General features: G+C 47.9%; 1 protein-coding gene across 1 annotated transcript in view; it reads left to right on the top strand.

The window, feature by feature from the left end:
* Positions 1-1,564: 1,564 nt before the first annotated feature.
* Positions 1,565-23,272, top strand: part of TMEM121 (transmembrane protein 121) — a 181,809-nt gene continuing 160,101 nt past the window's right edge. Inside the window, exon 1 of the mRNA XM_084637022.1 lies at positions 1,565-1,946. The gene's annotated coding sequence lies outside the window, so the exon portion shown is untranslated. The remainder of the gene's footprint in view (positions 1,947-23,272) is intronic.

Below are 23,272 nucleotides of genomic sequence, written 5' to 3'. Positions count from 1 at the left end.
TGCCCCAGGTGAAGGAGCTGTGATGAAGTGGGACTGTTCTTAATGTTTCCTCTGAATACTGCAGGGGTGCCTCAGTTTCCCCTATGCATTTCTTAAGTCTCTGGTGGTGGGATAAGGGAGTGTAATTGTTGCAGAGCAAAGGGCCAGTGTACATAAATGGCCAACACTCTGTCTCCTGGCAACTGATGGCCTGGGCCCTTCCCCCCTACAAGGTGGTAGCTAAAGGGTTGGAGAACAAAGGAATCAGGTGACCTCCTGGCCCAGGAAAGGGACAAAGCCCAGAGGAGGGGGGGCTGGAGAATGAGTCAGTTTTGGGCTGGCTGGGGATGTGGAGTGAAGTGCAGACGTGGTTGTCTGGCTCACTGCCCCCCAAAATGGACCCAGCTGAGGGGTCCTGTTCTCTGTACCTACAAGCTCTGTTTTAGACTGTGTTCCTGTCATCTAATAAACCTCTGTTTTACTGGCTGGCTGAGAGTCACGTCTGACTGAGGACCCCCAGGACCTCACCTGGGCAGACTCGCTGTGGGAAGCACACGGAGGGGCAGAGGACGCTGAATGCCCTGAAGTCAAACCCAGGAAGGTGGAAGCCGTGTGACCTTCTTGCCCTGAAGACAGTCTGCTCACAGAGAGGAGACTTCACCAGAGTCCTGACTGGCTTCACAGGGAGCAGTTCCAGAGCATTGCCCAGGGTCTCCGTGACAGTAGCTCTGTGACTCCTGGTGTTAAGGGAGGGGGTGAAAGGCAAGCAAAGGGGGAGGGGGTGGATTACCCCTGGATCTGGCAGTGGTGCCTGGGGACGGTGTCACTGCACCCACGGAAGAGCACAGGGCATTGCGTGGGCCATGCAAGTAAGTTCTCTGGGCCCCCATGGGTCAGTCCCCTCTCCAGGGGAGTGGTGCAGATGGCGAGGGAGGGAGATGGTGTCTTCTCCACATTTCAGCTCAGACAAGTGGCTCAGTGGCACAGCCCTGCCCTTGTCTGGGCTCCACAGGCCCACCCCGTGATGCAACAGGGACTAAGGGGCGCCGCTGAAAACAGCTGGAGCTCGGTTTGATTGGGACACAAGCCCACCGACCTCTGACCTGAACTGGCCCCATCTCTTGGGTTCCCCCGGGCTGGGTTTTGGGTCCCCCTGAGCTTTGTCCCGGCTGCAAAGTGAGCGTGACCCCCTTCACCCCCGCGCCAGTTTCCAAAGTGCCAGGCTCAGTTCTAAGAGCGGGACGTGCCCCAGGCAGCGGGCTGAGCCCATCTGGGGCCCTGTGCGGGAGGGACTCGATCACGGGGCCACTGGGCACTTCAGGGCCCGCGAGCAGGAAAACTTGAGGCAGGCGGAACGACAGCGGCCCAGCCGGTGCCTCGCTCTATGCTGCGGCCAGAGCCCAAGGAGGGCCCGGGGCCCACGCCCCTTGCGCCCCGGATCTGGGGGCTTTCCCCCGGCACGGAGCCCAGCTGGCGGCCCGACCGGCTTCCCCGGCCTGTGAAAGCAGCAGCCGCGGAGATCCCCCGTGCCCCCCCCCCTCCCCACCGCCCGCCCCCGCCTCGGCAGCAGCAGCTCCGCGCTCCCTGGCGTGCGTCCTGCCCAGGGCTGCCGGGACGCAGGGCGGTGGCGGGGGCGCAGGCTGAAGGCGCGGGCGATGCCGCCTGGCCCCGCACAGGAGCCCGCGGCCAATCGGCGGCGAGCGAAACGGAGCGCAGGGAGCGCTCGGGAGGCGGCGGGCGCCGGCCGGGCAGTGGCGAGCGGCGGGCTCTGGGCGAGGGGATTACGCCGCACGCTCTGCGCCCTGGGGACAGCGCCGGGGCCCCGGCGCGCCGGGGGTTAGCTCCGGCCCCGGGAGGAGCCAGCTCGGGGCCCCCGCCGCGCGAGCGCCGCGAGCATTCACTGCACGCAGGGAGGCGAGCAAAGCCCGGCAGCCGCCGCTGGATTCCAGCCGCTGGACAGCTCCCAGGTAGGAGAGGGGGCAAGCGCTCCGCCGCGCTGGTTCGGGGGCGCCGGGGGCTGGCCGCCCTCCCGCGGCTCTGCCTGACTCCCTGGCATGGAGCAGAGCCGGGCTCCGAGCCCTGCTCCGGCGCAGAGGCATTGCTGGCCGGAGCCTTTTCCCGGTGGGGGAGGGACTCAGACCCGGCCGAAGGGAGGATGGGGGCGTGGGGTGTCAATAGGGTCCCCCTGCCGCCTCCTGTGGAGCTGCTCGGACAGCGAGCACTAGTTGGAGTGTGGCTCGGGCTGCCACCTCCCACAGGGCAGCTCCCTCTTCCCCAGGCACTCGCTCGGCGGGCGAAGGCAGGGGCTCCCCGTGGGTGGCAGGCATGCCAGTCGGAGGGCTGCACCCGTCCGGTGCCCAGCCTGAGTGACTCGTGGGCAGCTGCGGGAGGGAGCCTGGCTTTCCCTGAACTGTACATGGAGGGGGAAGCTACAGCTCCTCCCAGACAAGCTCCGTGTTATGGGAGAGCCGGACTCCCTAGATCTTTCCCGGCACCCCATGGCAGGGAAGGGGTGGCATCGATCAACATAACCATGGGCACCGTGATTGCCGAGTGAGGAGGCAACTGGCCACGAAACCCCACCAACGTGCATTAGCCAGTGCCCAAGCTTCAGTCTCCTGCCCACCTGACACCACTGCCCCTCTCTGCCTCCCCCAGCTATTTGTTACAGACAGCTGCATCCCTGCAAGCAGGCAGCAAAGTTACAGCCACTCCTGCCCGAGACTTCAGTGGGTAGAACTCCAGGGGCTCTTCCCTTCCCACTTGGGGAGGAAGCTGGGTTGTCCTGTGGCTCCCTGGAGCGGAGCTGTGCTCTGGCAGGACTCTGGCTCTGTGAGGCTTGTTGTGTGTATCACGATGGCTCTTCATGCTGGCATGGTGCCCCAGGGGCTATACCAGTGAAAAGGGACAGGAGGGATCAGCAAGGAACTGTCCATCACTTGCTCCCTTTCGCCTTGGGGACTTAAGCCCCTATGTAATATCCCACTGTAGCTGTCTCCTGCCTGAGAGAGGCAGATTGTTAGAGGACCGAGGAAGGTGCTAAATATTATGGGGAAAACAAGAAGGCAAAAACATGTCCCCTTCTGTCTCCTGCCTTGAACAGTGGATATCACTCCCTCTGGGAAGCTCACCGTACAGGCCCATGCTGGCAACAGGCTCCTGCCCACATTTAGTGCCCACATCTACCCTCCCGTTGGAGGAGATAGGCGTGGAGGTTGACAGTCCTACTTTCCTCTTCTATAACATGGAGGAGGGAGAACCAGCTCTCATTCTTTTGGCAGGACCTCCCAGCCCTGCTCAGTATGTCTGGGCTCCATCTATCTGTGCTATCGTCATGTCCACAAGGTCTGCCCTCAGCTCAGATATGGCTGATCTTCACAATGTTGAGCATCAGCTTTCACCCACAGCACCTACTGTCTAAGTTTTTAGCAGAGTCCCTGCCCCCTTTGTGACATCACCATGCACATTCTCCCTGCTCTGGCTGTCAGGTGCAGAGCTGCTGCGGGGTAATGTACATGAGGGAGAATGTAAGTCTCTCAGAGAAACACACACAGCAAAATCTTCCAAAAAATCCCCCCGCCAGAGCCTCCAGGGCCACAAAAATCAGGGTGTACAAAAATTAAAATCAGTGCGGATCCTGCGATTTTAGGGTCTGGCCATGATTTTTGCTGCATCTTATAACAGTTTGAATTGAATAGAAAATGGGTTTCTTTCTTGTTCCCATTGCAAGGATGCAGCCGTCACAGTGGAAACAGATGTTCGGCTGCCTGCTTAACCCAGTTTTACAGAAAACTGCCTCCAGCCAAACAATAGCTGTGGTAGAGATGGGAACTCAAACCCTGCCCCATCCACCTCATCTCAAAAAGCCAAGAGAGACACCCCTTACTCCATAGCAATGATTGTGCTGGAGCTCTAAGCTTGGATGCAGGAGATCTGTCACCAGTTCCCAGCTCTGCTATAGACTAGCTGTGTGAAGTTGATTGAATTTAGGAGCTTAAACACCTTTGAGGAGCTGGGCCTTTGGTCCCTGGATGTAACAAAGAGGTGGAACTTTTCTCCCTCACAGGAGTTTTTTGAGAATAAATCCCTGCAGTCCTGGGAGATGCCCAGATGCTATGTTGAAGGGTTCTGTACTAGCACCTAGCTACAGAGATGTAATATTTTCTGTTCCTGGTTTCCTAGTTAAATATGTAGGTTGATATATTATTACTGTGACTGTGCAATGTGCACCATAAATTGTACAGGTGTCCAATGCAGCTGTGTTAATATTCCCGCTAGTTTCTTCTTTGTTATTTATATCATAGCAGTAATATTTATATTATGTTATAATTATAGCCTAAAGGCTCCGACTCAGATCCAGGTTCTGTTGTGCTAGGCACTGTATACACCCTTACCGAAAGGAGATCCTGCCCTGAAGAGTTTACTGTCTAAACAGACCTGACAGACGGGGTGGGAGAAGAAACAGAGCCTCAGGGAAATGAAGTGATTAATCTGAGGTTCTAGATCAGGTACTACAGGATAGACCCTAAGTCCACTGATTCCTGGTTGTCCAGCGGCTTCTAGTCATCGGAATGACTTAATGGAGTGAGATGGGATATAAGGAGGAATAGTGGGATATAATCAAGCAGAAAATTAGTGGGGCTGAGCACCAGGAAAAGGTCTCTAATGCTGAGGTTGTTTACACTGTGGTACAGCCTCCCAAGCAAAGTGGTGGAAATTCCTCAGTTTGAAATCCTTCTTAGATAGACTGGGCTAAGCAGTCCCAAGTACAGTCCAGCCCTGCCTCCCTGGAGGATGGGCTGGAGACAGGGAAGGGACAAGCTACTGCTTTCTCAGCTCTGGTTTACATGATAATTGTGCAAGGATAACATTTCCAGATGGGGAATAGTCTGGGCTTGATTTTCCTCTCACATTGGTGTGATTCCATTCATATCACTGGGATTACTCCCAGTGTATGCTGATGGAAAGGAGAGCAGGATGAGGCCCTGAAGTGTCTGTTATCACCTGGAACCACTTAAATCCTACCTTTTGTATTTAATAAAATCACTTTTTACTTATTAATTAACCCAGAGTATGTATTAATACCTGGGAAGGGGGGCAAACAGCTGTGCATATCTCTGTCAGTTTTCAGAGTAGCAGCCGTGTTAGTCTGTATTCGCAAAAAGAAAAGGAGTACTTGTGGCACCTTAGAGACTAACAAATTTATTTGAGCATAAGCTTTCGTGAGCTACATCCGATGAAGTGAGCTGTAGCTCACGAAAGCTTATGCTCAAATAAATTTGTTAGTCTCTAAGGTGCCACAAGTCCTCCTTTACTCTCTGTCAGTGTTATCGAGGGCAAACAATTTATGAGTTTACCCTGTATAAGATTTATACAGGGTAAAACAGATTTATTTGGGGTTTGGACTCCATTGGAAACTGGGCATCTGGGTGTTGGAGACAGGAACACTTGTTAAGCTGTTTTCAGTTAAGCCTGCAAGCTTTTGGGGGATGTGGTTCAGACTTCGGCCTGGGTTTGTAGCAGGCTAGCGGGTCTGGCTGAAACACGGCAAGGTACTGGAGTTCCAAGCTGGCAGGGAAAACAGTTTAGAAGTAGTCTCAGCACATCAGTTGGCAGTTCCCAAGGGTTTTTCTGTGATCCAACCCATCACAGACATGGTACTTATACAAGTCGCTCACATTATTTTTCACACCGAGAAAAGAAACTTTTTTGAGGGGGAGGAGTTGAGAGAGAATCCTACACAAAAAGCATTTCCCACAGCCTGCCCTATGCTGGATCCCCCAGATCTCCATCTTCAGCTAACAGCTTCCTTTCCCAAACACCCAGGATTCATTTCTCCACAAAGCCTGCAGTGAACTCAGACTTGGGCACCATGCCATCAAACAATGCTGCTGGGGAAGGGATTGTTCTGCCCGAAATCTCTTGCTTCAGGGTCAGGTAGGAGGACAAAACTGGCTTCTTGGGAAACACAAATATCTTGGATAATTAGACAAGATGGCAGGGAAAACGAGGAGAAACAGATAAACCCAACTAGACTTGTCTTGGTTCCATAAATCTGAACACTTTCCCTCTTCCATTGTTTTTTATTGTTTTCTGCAACTGAAAACCACTCACAATAGTTTTGCTCCAAGGCGATTAAATTGCCAAATGTGCCTCCTAGCATCTCTCTGGAGAGATCCATATTTACATACAAGGTGTACTATCAAAGCAATGGCAGATAATTGAGGAGAAGGCACAGCAAGTAAATACAGATGGCTCCCGTTCAGCTGGACCTCTTCATGCCATTGCTATCAAGCACAAAGCCAGCACCCCTCATTCCTGGCACCTGTGAAGCAGAGAGACTTAGAACCTTGATATGGGAACGCCTGAGATGTTTGTGTGCCCCTCTGGAGAGAGGGCGATCGAGCCTGGATTCCGGCCCATCACGATGTGTGTGGAGAATACAAAAGAATCCTTTGAATGAGAAGGAAAGCTGGAGAATTAAAGAGAAAACTGTTTGCTCATAAAGGCAGCCTACAAAAAGTGCTGAGGTATGCCCCTACACACACACACACAGCTTTGTGAAGAGCTAAGGCTAGAGAAGTCAAGGCTGCCTGGGAAGTGGAAGGGGCACTGACAGAGAGATATGCACAGCTGTTCCCCCCCCCAGGTATTAATACATACTCTGGATTAATTAATAAGTAAAAAGTGATTTTATTAAATACAAAAGGTAGGATTTAAGTGGTTCCAGGTGATAACAGACAGAACAAAGTGGATTACCAAGCTAAATAAAATAAAACACGCAAGTCTAAACTTAATACAGTAAGAAGCTGAACACAGATAAAATCTCACCATCAGATATGTAAAATAAGCCTCTTTTACAGACTAGCCTCCTTCTAGTCTGGGTTCAGCAGTCACTCCCCCACTCCCACCTCCCGGTGGTTACTGTCCTTTGTTCCAGTTTCTTTCAGGTATCCTTTGGGGTGGAGAAGCTATCTCTTGAGCCAGCTGAAGACAAAATGGAGGGGTCTCCCAGGGATTTAAATAGACTTTCTTTTGTACGTGGACACCCCTCCCTCCCCTTGTGTAGAATCCCAGCTACAAGATGGAGTTTTGGAGTCACATGGGCAAGTCACATGTCCATGTATGACTCAGAACTTACAGGTAGCAGCCATTGTTCACATGCTACCTTGAACATCCTCAGGTAGACTTCTTACGTGGATTGGAGCCTTCCAAGATCCGTTGTCCGTTAAGTGTTTCTTGACTGGGCACTTAATTTGCAAATTCCCTTCTAAAGAAGCTGCCCAAATGCCTTACTAAGGCTACTTAAAATCAAACAAGTACACAGCCAATATTCATAACTTTGAATACAAAAATGACACATGCATACAGATAGAATGAATATGTTCAGTTGATCATAACCTTTGCAGAGATATGTTACATGGCATATGTAGCATAAAACATATTCCAGTTATGTCATATATACATTCATAAGCGTATTTCCATAAAGCATTATGGGGTGCAGCATCACACTGCAAAGGGGAGATTGCAGTCCTTTCTTTTTCCCACTCCCAGCACCTGCATATCTGCCATTGCAGCTCTCCATGTGCCCACGCTGTGGGAGGAGCTATTCCAGAATGAGCCACATCCCATCAATCTGGGACTGGAAATTGCCACAGAGCACCCCCAAAATCTGCCTGTGCCAAGTGGAGAGTTCCCTCCCACACCAAACCTTCCAGTAATGCTAGCCCTGGAAATGGTGTCAGTGGAATGGGAGGAGCTGACTACGGAGCTCTGCACCCCCATGGCAGAGGCAGGTTAATTCAGGTGGGCAGCAGTAGATCAGGCTGAGGTGGAGGGAAAAGGAATATATCACGATACCAGCTCTGGACAGCCACAGAGCCAGCACTTGGATTTGGGGAGTGATATTTATGTGGTGGGGCTGGTCTATGTGCTGTGCTGGTTCTTCTCTCCCAGTGCCGCTGGATAAGAGTAGTCCCTACAGAAACCTGAATGGGTGTAAACTGCTGGAGAGCTGTCTCCATCTTCCAGTCACATCAAACACTCTGGTATCCAGCCCTGTGGCTGTTGAAAGCTGCTCTGCCTCCCTCAGGGGCTGGGGGCAGTCAGACACAACATCTCGGTGCGGAGGGAGGGGGGGAGAGAAGCAAGTCACCGGCAGCCTCCTCGACACTGCCCATGAAGACTCATGTGGAGCATAAGGCACCTGTATCTGTCTGGTGTCGCCCAGATTGTAACAGCTAGAGACTGGTGCATCTGTGATGCAAGAAAAAGGACCACAGTCAGCCTCAGCATAGACAGGTACAACTGCTAGTGGAAGCCATTCATCCATGTCAGCTTACAGTGGGAGTGACTCTGGGGAAGCTAGAGGAGGAACCCACAGCGGGGCTCAAGAATGTGGGGGGCTGTGAGTTAATGTAGCACATCTGCCTGTCCCCCTACATGCTGTGCCTCATGCAGTGCAGAAGGAAGGAGTGGGCTGAGCCTATGGCTGGCTGCTGAGGGAGTCGGAGGGAAGCAAGAGGAGGGCTCTGTGGGCAGGACAGGAATGAGGCATTCTCTGGGTCTGAAGTAGGGTTGGGCCTTCTCTTTTCCCTGAATTTCAAACCCAACCTAACCTATCAGGTATAAGTATCCTTGGGCCCTTGTTCCACTGAGGAGAGGGAGGGACAGAAACGAACTCATATATACTACAAATATGTTATGCAATATGCTCCATATCTAGCCAACCCTCCCTTCCCATGAAGAACCCAGACATTCATCCTCCTAACCGTGACCCACCTACCCATTATACAAACTAGCCTATGAACTGCTAAACATCCTGTGTATATGGGGCTCAAGGCTCCGCCAGACCTCCTTCCACTTCAGCGAAAGATTGCAGCATCCACCACCTAGCTTTACATGTACTTCCATCCTAGACACCGTGAGCCATTCACACCAACTGTCCAAATTAGACACTGTTGTATACTGTTGGAGATCAACAAATTGTTATATAGTAGTGCCACCTATACTTAAGGTTCGTCCCATTATAAGCCCTTGTTTTCAGTTGCTTATACCTGGCCAGTCTTTAACTGCTTGGGCTGAAATTTTCCATGCCAGGTGTCTACCTCAGGCTGACTTTTTTGTATGTGTGAACATTTCAGCCTAAATGGTTCAACCATTTCCAAGAACAAGATTTGGGTAAAATATGTTGTTTTGCCCTTGTTAAAAAAAATAATCATTGGTGCTATCAGTTCCTCGATTAGCTCAAGTGGCAGAGGTCTGTCCAATGGATCTAAAGGTTCCATTACTGCTGATGAACCATGTGGGTATCAATATGATTCCTCAAAAAGAAAAGGAGTACTTGTGGCACTTTAGCGACTAACAAAATTTATAAATTTGTTAGTCTCTAAAGTGCCACAAGTACTCCTTTTCTTTTTGAGGATACAGACTAACACGGCTGCTACTCTGAAATATGATTTCTCAGGACAGAGTTCCTCATTTTTCAATTTGCTTTAAAACCTAGTCTCTCTCTCTCATGCAAAACTCTCTTAAAAGAACATTAAAGTTGCAAAGCCAAGCATGCAAAAGTTAGGAAATACCAGAATTAAGGTTACCTGTGCTTCCTTAATTTGCCTCCCCCTCCCACATGTGTATGCATTAGGATACCATCTTTAATTACATGATCAAATACTGTTTTTTCCACAGGACCCTGCCTTGTTCAGAGCACAGAACAGAGGGTGCTCACTGAGTGAGCCACTGTTCAATATTTTGTGTTTGCATTAGAATAATAGAATCAGAGAATATCAGGGTTGGAAGAGACCTCAGGAGGTCATCTAGTCCAATCCCCTGCTCAAAGCAGGGCCAACCCCAACTAAATTATCCCAGCCAGGGCTTTGTCAATCTGGACCTTCAAAACCTGTAAGGATGGAGATTCCACCATCTCCCTTGTGCTTCACCATTCCAGTGCTTCACCACCCTCCTGGTGAAATAGTTTTTCCTAATATCCAACCTAGACCTCCCCTACTGCAATTTGAGACCATTACTCCTTGTTTTGTCATCTGCTACCACTGAGAACAGTCTAGCTCCATCCTCTTTGGAACTCCCCTTCAGATAGTTGAAGGCTGCTATAAAATCCCTCCTTGCTCTTCTCTTCTGCAGACTAAACAATTCCAGTTCCCTCAGCCTCTCCTCATAAGTCATGTGCCCCAGCCCCCTAATAATTTTCATTGCCCTCCACTGGACTCTCTCCAAATGGAGACAGATAGCTTTCTCCCTTAATTGGCTCTGAGACAGGCAGGTCAGTGACCTGCTGCTATCCTTTCTCTGCTCCATTGATTTCAAGAGTATGTGATTGGCCCCCATTAGACCTCAGTGGCTGTGACTGGAGTGGGGGGAGGATGCCAATGACTGGATTAGAGAAGGCCCAGTGTCCATGACTCTGCAATGGGAATGAAAGGGTTGTCTAGAATTCATAATCGGTACGGGGCAAGAGGTCACCTAAGTTCTTACAGAGCAGGGAGGGTCCAGGACGAAGTGCATAGAGTTATTGGAGGGGTCTACAGTGAGAACCAGGCTTCCCCTTTGCCTATAGGTGCTTTGGGGAAGCTCTTCTGCAGCTAGGGCACATTCCCTGCCTTAGGCAGCAGCTGCTTCCTCTGGGTTCTCTTATCATAGAATATCAGGGTTGGAAGGGACCTCAGGAGGTCATCTAGTCCAACCCCCTGCTCAAAGCAGGACCAATCCTTTTTGCCCCAGATCCCTAAATGGCCCCCTCAAGGGCTGAACTCACAACTCTGGGTTTAGCAGGCCAATGCTCAAACCACTGAGCTATCCCCTCACCCTGATCTTGCATTAGATCCTTTCCATAATCCAGCTGAGACTATAACTTGCAGGGAGCCCCCACTGGGGGTTTCAGTGTCCTTCAGGCACCTCCTTCTCCTGTGGAGCTTCTAATTTTTTGTGCAATGGAGCTACTGCTGTCAAGGGCTGGCAAGCTGCAGCAGTGTGCAGGTTGAGCACTTCATTTCCCGCAGAGACACAGAAGAGAGCCCATATACTCCCTGAGCCACAGCTGCTAAGCCCACAGAGTTTACAAATGCTGCAGGCAACACCAAGGAGGTGATAAACTCCACAGGATTAATGGGAAGCTGCCTTGCAGAGAGCTCTCAGAAATTCATATCAGCACATCAAATGACTGAAAATTCCCACCTGACCTTAATAAAAATATGCAGCAGTTCTCATCAAGGACTAATGTATAAAACAAAGCGGATTGTTTCAGTCCAAGCCATTTTGAGGTCGGAGTTTACAAAACTAACTAAATAAAAATTGCAGACTTATTGTGAGCAACACCTCAGTGAGAGTCTCAGATCCCCAGACTGCCTTGTTTGATTAATCTCAAGCATTCTAAAAAGAAATTTAAATAAAATCTTCTCCAGCTAGAGACCACAGATGAAAGACGAAATGGCAGAAAGGAGCTTTGTAGAGAAAGTTAGACAGGGAGGTGGTAGAGTGTCAAAATCAGTCCTATAATGGGAAGCAAGTCACTACAGCTCCATAATAGTACCTTTCATCTTGAAGGATCCAAAGTGCTATTCAGACTACACATACACAGCAGAGCTGGGGAATAATTCACAATGGCTAAATTTATCTAATGAAATTAGTCTCTTTTCCGGTGGCAGAATAACCATAAAACACATCACCATTTTTTTAATGTATTCATCATTTGAAATCATTCAATGAATATTGTTTGGAATCTTTTACTCTGTGAATTTATGATGGGTATTCCAAACCTGAGCTGTGTTGCTCTGTGATGACTGGCCTGAAAAGTCACATGGCATTGTTCTGTACCTGGATTGGATGAATGCACAACAAGTGCCACACATAATGCTTGTTTACCACCATTATTTGTGCATATGGCCCTGAAATGTGCTGATTAGGCCAAAACTTGACATACTTATGTCATAAATATAAAGGGAAGGGTAAACCCCTTTGAAATCCCTCCTGGCCAGGGGAAAGCTCCTCTCATCTGTAAAGGGTTAAGAAGCTAAAGGTAACCTCGCTGGCACCTGACCAAAATGACCAATGAGGAGACAAGATACTTTCAAAAGCTGGGAGGAGGACGAGAAACAAAGGGTCTGGGTCTGTCTGTATGCTGGGTCTTTGCTGGGGATAGACCAGGAATGGAGTCTTAGAACTTTTAGTAAGTAATCTAGCTAGGTATGTGTTAGATTATGATTTCTTTAAATGGCTGAGAAAAGAATTGTGCTGAATAGAATAACTATTTCTGTCTGTGTATCTTTTTTGTAACTTAAGGTTTTGCCTAGAGGGGTTCTCTATGTTTTTGAATCTAATTACCCTGTAAGATATCTACCATCCTGATTTTACAGGGGGGATTTCTTTAATTCTATTTACTTCTATTTTTTATTAAAAGTCTTCTTGTAAAAAACTGAATGCTTTTTCATTGTTCTCAAATCCAAGGGTTTGGGTCTGTGGTCACCTATGCAAATTGGTGAGGCTTTTTATCCAACATTTCCCAGGAAAGGGGGGGTGCAAGTGTTGGGAGGATTGTTCATTGTTCTTAAGATCCAAGGGTCTGGGTCTGTAGTCACCTAGGCAAATTGGTGAGGCTTTTTACCAAACCTTGTCCAGGAAGTGGGGTGCAAGGTTTTGGGAAGTATTTTGGGGGGAAGGACGTGTCCAAACAGCTCTTCCCCAGTAACCAGTATTAGTTTGGTGGTGGTAGCGGCCAGTCCAAGGACAACGGGTGGAATATTTTGTACCTTGGGGAAGTTTTGACCTAAGCTGGTAAAGATAAGCTTAGGAGGTTTTTCATGCAGGTCCCCACATCTGTACCCTAGAGTTCAGAGTGGGGGAGGAACCTTGACAACTTACTTAGCCCTTTCTCAGGCCAAACTCCCACTGAGAACAGCCAGAGGAGTAAGCTCTTCAAGAACTGACCCTCTGTGCCAGCAAACCACAGGGACTTGACTACAAAAGGGGCACTGCTCAGCCAAAGGCAGTGAATTGGACGGTTCAGTTGACTGTGTGTGGCCCATAGCATTGTTCAGCCTGCTCAAGACTCATGGGATCAGTCATAAAGCTCCATGAAGCTGGACAGCTAATCAGCAGCCAGCCCCTCTCACTCTGGTGCTAAGAAGCTGAGTGTGAGGCTGGCATGGTCAATGTTGTTTTTATGTTGGGGGGTATTTGTCTGAGTCTCTCCCAGGAATCTCTCTAGCTCTTCCCTCTCCAGCCTGGCTGTCCTGCTGGCCAGGGGGCTAGACCCAGGTCTCTCCACACATTACTGCAGCACGAGACAGCTCCAGGTACTGCTGTAATTAAGCCCCCTGGTTCTGTCACAGGTCTAGCCCTTGATGGTCAGCAGGGCAAAACTAAGCTTAGCTTCCACAAGGCCAGGATTTCACTCTCATTCTCTACAGCACGCCCAGGCATGGGGGCTCACTCTGGGTAAGGTGCAGCTGGAGTGGAATCACTGGAGCTGTCAGCACATTAAATCCAGTATTTCAGGGTTACTAAACATGTTTATGATACCCAGACAGGCTTTTAATTAAATTAAATTAAAATTAAAAATAATATTTGTTACAAATGTTGCCCCTTCTACAGCTAGTGAACCCTTCCTGAACTGATCCTAGTTCCCACTCAGTGTATTCAGCAGCGCTCATTATCTTCAAATGGATTAATTTATTTGAACAATTTTCTGCCAGTGGATATTGTGTGAACTGGTTATTTAGACCATTCACTATTCCAGCGGTTCTCAAACTGTGGGTTGGGACCTCAAAGTGGGTCACAAACCCATTTTATTGGGGTCACCAGGGCTGGCTTAGACTTGCTGGGGTCTGGGGCTGAAGCCTGAGTCCCACTGCCCGAGGCCAAAGCCGAAGCCTGAGGGTTTTAGTACTAGGCAGCACGGCTCAGGTTACAGGACCCCTGCCTGGGGCTGAAGCCCTGGGGCTTTGGCCCCCCATCCAGGGCGGTAGGGCTCAAGCTTTGGCTTTGCCCCCCCCTCCACCTGTCCAAGGCAGTGAGGCTCAGGCAGGCTCACACTTTGGTCCCCCTTCCTGGGGTCATGGAGTAATTTTTGTTGTCAGAAGGGGGGCATGGTGCAATCAAGTCCTGAGAACCTCTGCACTGTTCATTATTCCTTCTGTGCGGTAAACTGACTACGTCACATGGGATTGCTTCTGCCTCCTGATTGGCTGACTGAAACTTCTGAAACATGAAGCTAATGAGATGGGTGAGGGAACACAGGTGCATTGTGCGTTTCTGAGTGTGTCTGTGTATGTGTGACTGATTGTCAATGTGCATGACTGGCAGGCAAGCAGGGAATGAGAGGGCTGCGGAAGAAGATTGATGTATAAGAGCATGTTTGATAAGATGTGCCTAGGGTGACCAGATAGCAAGTGTAAAAAATCAGGACAGGGGGTTGGGGGGGCAATAGGCGCCTATATAAGAAAAAGCCTCCAAAATCGGGACTGTCCCTATAAAATCAGGACATCTGGTCACCCTAGATGTGCCTGTGGGTGTTACTGTGTGTGTCTTTCAGTCTGTATCTGTGTATGTCTTTGTGTGCAGATGTCAGATGAGCAAGGGCTGTGAATGGTGCCTGTGTGGGAGTGATTGTGAGTGAGGGCAGGGGGATTTGTGTGTGTGTGTGTGACTTTGTATAGGCTGGAGGATGCTTGTGTGAGCGTGCACCACTGGGACATGAAATGCTGAAACTACGAGGTAGGCAGGGATGTTACATTAAATGTTTATAGCAGCTCCTCACTTTCCGTCTAGACACAGCCATAAATGAAGGAAAGGGCTGTTAGCACGGAATCTAACTACTGAAACCAGCCCTGGAGATCTGAGCGGCCTTTTCAAGGAATTGGGAGGCTTGGGAGATTCCTTGTTATTAATATAATAATATCTAGGCTACAAACACACGACAGCTACTGCCCAGATGGGGCCCCACTTACAGTGTGGCTACCACTGGCAGTTTAGACTGGACATTAACTGGGTGCTCTCACCAAACCTTGGTTATAATTAAGCCTTGCTTGGTTACAAGACACCGTTAAGGCCCTGCCTACTCTACATATGGCAATGAAGACAGCTGTGTTGTAACTTGTGTTTGCAGTTATGAACAGGCTTTAAATGATGGTGCATGGACACAAGTGAGAGGCAAGAAGCAGATTCCCTCTCCCTAAGTCCCTCCACCCCCAAGGACTGTGCTCTGCATGGCTTCCCAGAGAAACATATTGCTCCTGCTGGAAGCTCTGGTAGGGGACTGCCATGCAAGGTCCACGGCATATTCACGCCCTGCTTACTAATGCCAAGTGCACTTTCAGACAAAGAATCCTGACCCTTTAGTGTGTAGGTGGGGGAACCTCCGCCATCACAGACCCAAGCTGCGGTGTGTGTGTCACGCACTGTTCTGTGGGGAGGGACGTGCAGAGGGCTGTGGGGAGAGCTGAGTGGGAATTTTCTGTCAAAATGATTGCTGTCAGGAACACGCAGTCTCTGCAGAATCAAGATTTTCAAGTTTGCTGGTATTTTTAAATTTTCCCTTGGGGCAGTGGAAATGAAATATTCCAGCCCGATTCGAAGCTTGTCAGTTTGTTGAACTGAACTGAAACAGGAAAAAATTTTCTGTAGTATCTGGCTGATGAATCTTGCCCATATGCTCAGGGTTTAGCTGATCGCCATATTTGGGGTCGGGAAGGAATTTTCCTCCAGGGCAGATTGGAAGAGGCCCTGGAGGTTTTTCGCCTTCCTCTGTAGCGTGGGGCACGGGTCACTTGCTGGAGGATTCTCTGCTCCTTGAAGTCTTTAAACTATGATTTGAGGACTTCAATAGCACAGATATAGGTGTGAGGTTTCTTTTTTGTAGGAGTGGCGGGTGAGATTCTGTGGCCTGCGTTGTGCAGGAGGTCAGACTAGATGATCATAATGGTCCCTTCTGACCTAAATATCTATGAATCTATTTACAGTCAGTTTAACATAAGCTGCATCTACCTGTGGTGAAACAGTGCCTCATGGGAGTTGTGGTTTGGGTGCTTCAATGGACTAGAAAGGAGATGTATGCCAGCCCGAAGGCCCGGCCCGTAGGGGAGAACCAGAACTCCCATGATGCACCGTGGCAGCTCAGGCAGGCACTAATTGTCACCCCTACACACAGGGGGAGTGGGTACGGCAGGGGGAGTTCAAAAATTAAAACAGACAAAAATACAATATCATCTATTTTAGAAAGGCTCATTATTTGCAGGGGGGTGAGGTGGGGGGGTCCTGATTTGTGCTTTCTGGCAATACTACATTTAGACAATTCAAAATTATCTTATTTTTGGAAATTTTTGTTCCACCAAAAATGTCAGTAATTCAACTTTTTGTCCCAATGTGTGAATTCCTTTGAAATGTCAGAATTTCCCACAGCTCAACTCTGGTGAGGTTCCAGTGGGAATCAGAGTGAGAGAGTTCTACCAGCTCCTTTCACAATGGTCTTTAAGGAATCTCCAAATGAGAACTGTTAGAGTTCTCTTGGGAAATGCACCTCTGACATCTTTGTGGCCTCCTCGAATGCATGCCAATTTGGCCTCAGGCTTCTAGTCATCACCTTTCTCAGGGCAGAGCCCTGCAACTTTCCCCTTCTAGACTTGGGCCTTACGCTGCAGACTGCAATTCAGTATGATTCATTCAGCAGTCTGAGTTTGGTTCATAGATTCCAAGGACAGAAGGGACCATTGTGATGATCTAAACTGACCCTCTGTATAACATAGGCCAGAGAACTGCCCCACAATAATTTCTAGAGCAGATCTGTTAGAAAAATGTCCAATCTTGATTTAAAATGGTCAGTGGTAGAGAATTCACCACAACCCTTGATAAAGTGTTCCAATGGTTAATTATTCTCACTTTTATAAAATTTACACCTTATTTCTAGTTTGAAATAGTCTAGCTTCAACTTCCAGGCATGAGATCATATTATATGTTTGTATGTATTTGTTATACATTTGTTCCCCTTGTTGATACTTACAGACATTGATCAAGTCATCCTTTACCCTTCTCTTTGTTTATACATTTATAAATAGATTGAGCTCCTTGAGTCTATCACTATCAGGCAGGTTTTCTAATCCTTTAATCATTTTCATGGTTCTTCTCTGAAATCTCCAATTTATCAAGCTCCTTCTTGAATTGTGGGCATCAGAATTGGGAATGGTCTACCAGCATTGGTTGCACCAGGACCAGATAAAGAGGTAAAATAAACTCTCCACTCCTTCTCGAGATTCCCCTGTTTATGCTTCCTAGGATTGCATTAGCCTTTTGACCACAGCATTGCACTGCAAGCTCACATTCAGCTGATTATCCACCATGATCCCCAAATCTTTTTCAGAGTTCCTGCTTCCTAGGATAGAGTCCCCATCCTGTTAGTATGGCCTACATGCTTTGGTCCTAGAAGTATTTACATTTGGCCATATTAAAATGCATATCGTTTGCATGTGCTCATCTTACCAAGCAATCCAGATAGCTCTGTATCAGTGACCTGTCCTCTTCACTATTTACACTCCCCCAATTTTTGTGTCTTCTGCAAATTTTATCAGTGACGATTTTATGGTTTCTTCCAGATTGTTGATAAAAATGTTAAATAGCGTAGAACCAAGAACTGACCTCTGTGGAACTCCATAGAACCACAATCATTCAGTGATGATTCCCCATTTACAATTACATTTTGAGACCTATCAGTTAACCAGCTTTTAATCCATTTAATGTATTTAAACCATTTAAATTGTGACACCACCAGCAGTACTGTTCTCTGAGGGGCAATGACAGGGTTAACCAGTGACCAGCCAGCCTCTATCAAGCACAATAGAATCATAGAATATCAGGGTTGGAAGGGACCTCAGGAGGTCATCTAGTCCAACCCCCTGCTCAAAGCAGGACCAATCCCCAATTAAATCATCCCAGCCAGGGCTTTGTCAAGCCTGACCTTAAAAATTTCTAAGGAAGGAGATTCTACCACCTCCCTAGGAAATGCATTCCAGTGTTTCACCACCCTCCTAGTGAAAAAGTTTTTCCTAATATCCAACCTAAACCTCCCCCACTGCAACTTGAGACCATTACTCCTTGTTCTACCACTGAGAATAGTCTAGAACCATCCTCTCTGGAAGCACCTCTCAGGTAGTTGAAAGCAGCTATCAAATCACCCCTCATTCTTCTCTTCTGCAGACTAAACAATCCCAGTTCCCTCAGCCTCTCCTCATAAGTCATGTGTTCCAGACCCCTAATCATTTTTGTTGCCCTTCGCTGGACTCTCTCCAATTTATCCACATCCTTCTTGTAGTGTGGGGCCCAAAACTGGACACAGTACTCCAGATGAGGCCTCACCAATGTCGAATAGAGGGGGACGATCACGTCCCTCGATCTGCTCGCTATGCCCCTACTTACTATTAATACTATTAATTCAGAACAAAAACATCATAGAGAAGACAGACCATAAAACACTGAACACCTGATATGCAGGTGTGGTTTACCAGACAGTCACCCATCTTTTTTCAGGCCCTTTCTGCAGGTCTGGCACTCCTGGTCACAGTTTCAAGTCAGATCTTGGATCGAGTGTGAGATTGTGAGTGTCCCTTCTCCCAGATCAGACCTGTCTTTTTACACCGTTTTTTCTTCTTTATTTTCCTGGCCCATTTAACAAGGTCAATCCAGTCTCTGCTATTTCCCCAGGGCATGAAACTCCCCAGGACTTGTTACCTGCATTAGGGATTTGCATTAATTATCCCTCAGTGCTTTTAGTTCCTCCAGGAGACATCCATCAGCTCCCCCATTGAGCCAGTAATACAATCACTAGCCAGCCCATACGGATGCATAAGGCATTTATAAAGTTGATACAATGGCTTTGAACATTCCATGTATCCATTGCATCTGTCACCTCTCAATATAATATTTAATATTCCAGGTTTCCAAAACATCACATCTGTCACAAGAACTACTTTGGGCCACTGCTGAGTGGGATGGTTTAGCACCACTGACCACTCCATATCTAATTGCTGAGTCACCCAGTATCTCTGAATAATCCCATGCCTAGCATTTCTGGCTTTTTGGCTCCGAGCAGCAGAAGTTTTTCAATCCTTGACTGCTCTCCTGTGACTGCAGACAAGAGAGCTACTTAGTCATGGGATCATGGAAATTAGGGATGCAAAAGACCTGTAAAGGTCACCTGGTTTGTAGCTCAGGGGATAGTGCAGGATTGCTCCTTACATGGTATGCATCAGTGATTTCTCCAGCCTAGTTTTAAAGGTCTCAGGTGATGAGGTTTCTACTCCCAAACTCCATACATTAATGCCCCAAAAGCTTTTTCCCAGTTGATTTTCTTTAAGCTTAACATTCAGGGTAAGTAGGACACCACAGGAAACATACTAATGTTCCTACACACAGAAAGGTCTTGCCCTCATGCAAACCCCCGTTACTGCCCCAGGATAATCCTCTCATAAGGGAGACCTGGATTAGTCACCATCGTGGTGGAATGGTCCCTCCTTCTCTTTGTCTTTCTGTGTGTGCCTTTCTGTGTATACTTTAGGGCCCTGGAGCTCTCCTCAGCAGCATTTATCACCTGTAGGCTCCACCATAGGATATCTGAAACATCAGTGAATGAACTGAACTCACTTTCCTGCTCCCCATCTACCAAGAAGGAAGGATGAGGAAGATACCCATGGCAGGAACCCAAGCTGTATCTCCTGCTGTTCTGTCCCACACTTTGTATACAGCCACCTGACTGGAAGAAATGAGATATTTTCCAGTCTCCCTCTCCCGTAAACTGTCAGTGCAATGTGTCTCTGTGCCCATGGAGTTCAGGAGCACTGGTGAGATGGACAATAGCCAGGAGTACTCAGGAAACCTGTCTCCACTGCCAGGAGCTAGCACCAGATGTAACTCCCATACACCCACATGGTCCATAACCTATGAAGTGCCCTCACTTGCCGAAACCCAGAGGCACTGCGGAAAGCTAACCAGGACCCAGAAGCCTACACTCAATTGGCATAAAATGGAGCAGATTTCAGACACCCATTTTTCACTGTAAGTTCCCAACAGGCAATGTAGCCAGGCCACAGCTACTTAGGGCCACTGAAGCAAATTGCACAGAACATGGGACCCCAACTACTCTGCTAGTGTGACCCACTGAAGCCAATGGGGTGATGCCACTGTTAAGAGCCGATGCAAAGAGCGACCAGAGGAAACCGCTTCAAGTGCACAACATGAAATTTTATTGGGCCTTCAACACCCAGGAACAATGGTATGTATTCCTGAGTGCCATCTAGTGGCAGCTTCTCTGTTAATTAACTCTTCACATATATACAGATACAGCACACTTCTGTAACAGCCAGCAGAAGATCTGGCCCTAGCTATCCTTCCCTTACTAGCAGTTTGAGTTTTTTCTCCCCCCTTCATTAAAAGAACACCAGGGTTGCAAAAATCAGGAAATGGCAGAGTTAGTGTTGAACACACACCCTTAACTGTGCCCTTGTGCCTATGCATTCCCATACAGGCTAATCAGAGGATCTCATACTATTTCTCCAATGACACCGTATCATCCACTTTTCTATTGAATGATGTAGGGCTCCAACACATTCTCACTTTATTCAATTACACACTTTAGGAGATTGCCTTTGCCTTTTTCTGAGCCACTTTTACCACTCCCACCTGGGTCTTGCCTACACTGGGAAAGTATTTAGTGTTTGAAGCAGAGGAAATGAACACCTTTTTAAAGAACACTTAGTGCCTAGTGTGCCATGTTAGCAGGCTGCAGTTAAGTAGCACCCATCAGCTAGTATACTGTACTTGTTACTGTCCTTTATGCTCCCAAACACCAGAGCTATTTTTGCTCAAACTTTCTGAAATCACTGCCTCTCAGGCAGAAACCGGGCCTATAAAATTTTGGCATTATTAGGGACTTAAAACAGGGGAGTAGAATGTAGACATCTAGTGTGACCTTTATTTAATGATTGCCAGCCTTAGCGCTGTGGTTAGATGTTTGGCTGTGTGTGTTCCCTCTGCATGCTGCCCCAGCCCTGTGCAGAGGAGCTGTCACAGCAAACCTCGAACGAACTGCCCAATGACCACAAGATCTGTTCATGTATGAAGGCACCCAGCCAGGTTTATTGTTGAAAAAGCATGGTACTAGTATCCAGCAGACTCTATCGGACCACTAATACATGTACGCCCGTAACAATGGACCAGCTTAGTGAACAGTGGGACTTTTCGTTCCTCCCTAGGCTAAACACTCCCTCTGAGATACATTTTTCTACCCTGATACAAACAAATTATGTACTGCCCCTCTGACATAGTTAGTTACTGCCCCCTGCTGTGATTAGTTATCACCCATTATCTTGTACATGTTAATTCAATCACAATGTCTCTATTACGTACTGGGGTCAGTGTATTCCTGTTATCCTTGGGGAATGTTTTGGTAACATCCTTGATATCAGGATATTCTGCCACCACTTGATATCGGGATGTGTTTGCATGAGTACTCTGTGCCTAGCACTTCTTAGGGATGTGTATTTCTGCAATATCAGCCCTGTTCTTGCCAGATTCTGTGAGCAGGTCCTGCCTCTTGCTCACTGCTTGTCTTTGCTTTATATTAGTAAATCTTTGACTACTACTTTCGCCCAGGCCTCATGTCTCAGGCTCTCTTCCTACTACAAGTGCCTTGATGAAACTGTCTAAAGCATCATAGTGCAAGTATTACACATTTGTGGATACCTCTTCCAAATCCTCTCTGAGAGTTGCCATTCCTCACTGGTTGCTCCAGGGGGGCAGAACTCTGGTTTTGGCCCTGACCACTCTGATGACCGGAGGGTTGGTAGGGCTCTACACCCACCTTCTGCCCATGGGGGAGAAAGCGATGAGACATATGGCCACCACCATCACCTGCAGCAGCAGTCTGGGGAGAGGTAGATCTCTTACCCCCACTAATGTCCCTTTATGTCTTCAGAAGGCTGGGACATAATCTGGCTTGTGCAAGGTCACACTGTGGCAGAGCTAGGACTTGAACCCAGATGTCTTGGGTCCCAGCCCAGTGTCGTAATCACCTCCTCCTCATGCAAGTGTATGTTGATGGGCAACGTTAGAATATATAGAGCCTTATACTTAGAGGGTCAACTTCTTGGGGAAGGGACCATCTTTGTATTCTGGGTTTGCACAGCACCCAGCACAATAGATCCTGGTCCCTGGCTGGGGGTCCTAGTGGCTACTGCAATACAAATAAATAAATAGTAAACAACATAATAGAAGACTGACTCCATGGAAAAGTATCATAAACCCAAACCTTTGAGGAAATATTGGCCTTACACAGCATCATGGTAAAAAGATACGAACAGCATTGTTTTCCTAGCCTAAAAAGCATGTACATTGCCTTGGTGTATATATTGCACATGGACACACACTCTTACTTACATAAAATATATATGCCGTTGGGTGATCTCAGCAAAAATCTCCTTTGATCTGTCTTTGCAGTGGAAAGTTGATGCCAGTTGTGTGCTGAGCACTTGTTCTCTTGAATTCAGAGCCAATACCTTCTGGCCAGCCACACTGAAATGGCAATAAATTGCATTGCTTTGTGTAGGACGAGCCAGGGACATGTGTTGGAAGAAAGAAAAGGTAAGTGTATAAGAATGATAGAGTGGAGTGGAGAAGGATTACAGGTCTAGGGACATTTGGCTGAAGGACTGTTTGAGAGAGAGAGAAAAGGGAAAATCTACTCAGTAATTGAAAATTTTTAACAAGCAGTTGGTTCTACAGCATGAAGGAACCTCTGCATGTAGTAACTGTGCAGTCAGTCCAGCTAGCCAGTGACCTGAACATTCGCTAAGAGCTCGATGCTATCCAGCAGCATCATTTTGTATCAGCTGCCAGCTGCGTCCCTCAGACTCCAGGACCTTGTCCAGCATCATTATGTTTTCCATTTCCTTGAACCGTTTCTAACCTGGAACGGTTATTTTTTGTTTTAAGCTGAGAAGGCCCAAATCAGGGGGTTATTTCGAAAGGGATATTGTTCCATTTTACAGAGCACTTGGGAATGATGCATCTGTGCTGAGCCCTGGATTTGAAGGAGATTTTGTTTCATGAAAGGTTGCCTCTCTGGGGGCAGAAGTGGAGCTTTGAGTTTCTACGAAGGACGAGGAAAAGACTGAAATTCCACGTATTTTTTCGGTGCAGGTTCAGACCCTAGGGAGGAGGCAGAGCAATCCTACAAGCATTATTATCGCTGTATTTCCACACAGGTTTCAACAATTGCAGAAAGGATGACCTGCCATCA

This window comes from Lepidochelys olivacea (assembly GCF_965140295.1).
Source record: "Lepidochelys olivacea isolate rLepOli2 genome assembly, chromosome: 8".
Taxonomy (NCBI): domain Eukaryota; kingdom Metazoa; phylum Chordata; order Testudines; family Cheloniidae; genus Lepidochelys; species Lepidochelys olivacea.
This window is presented reverse-complemented; position numbering and strand designations above follow the sequence as displayed.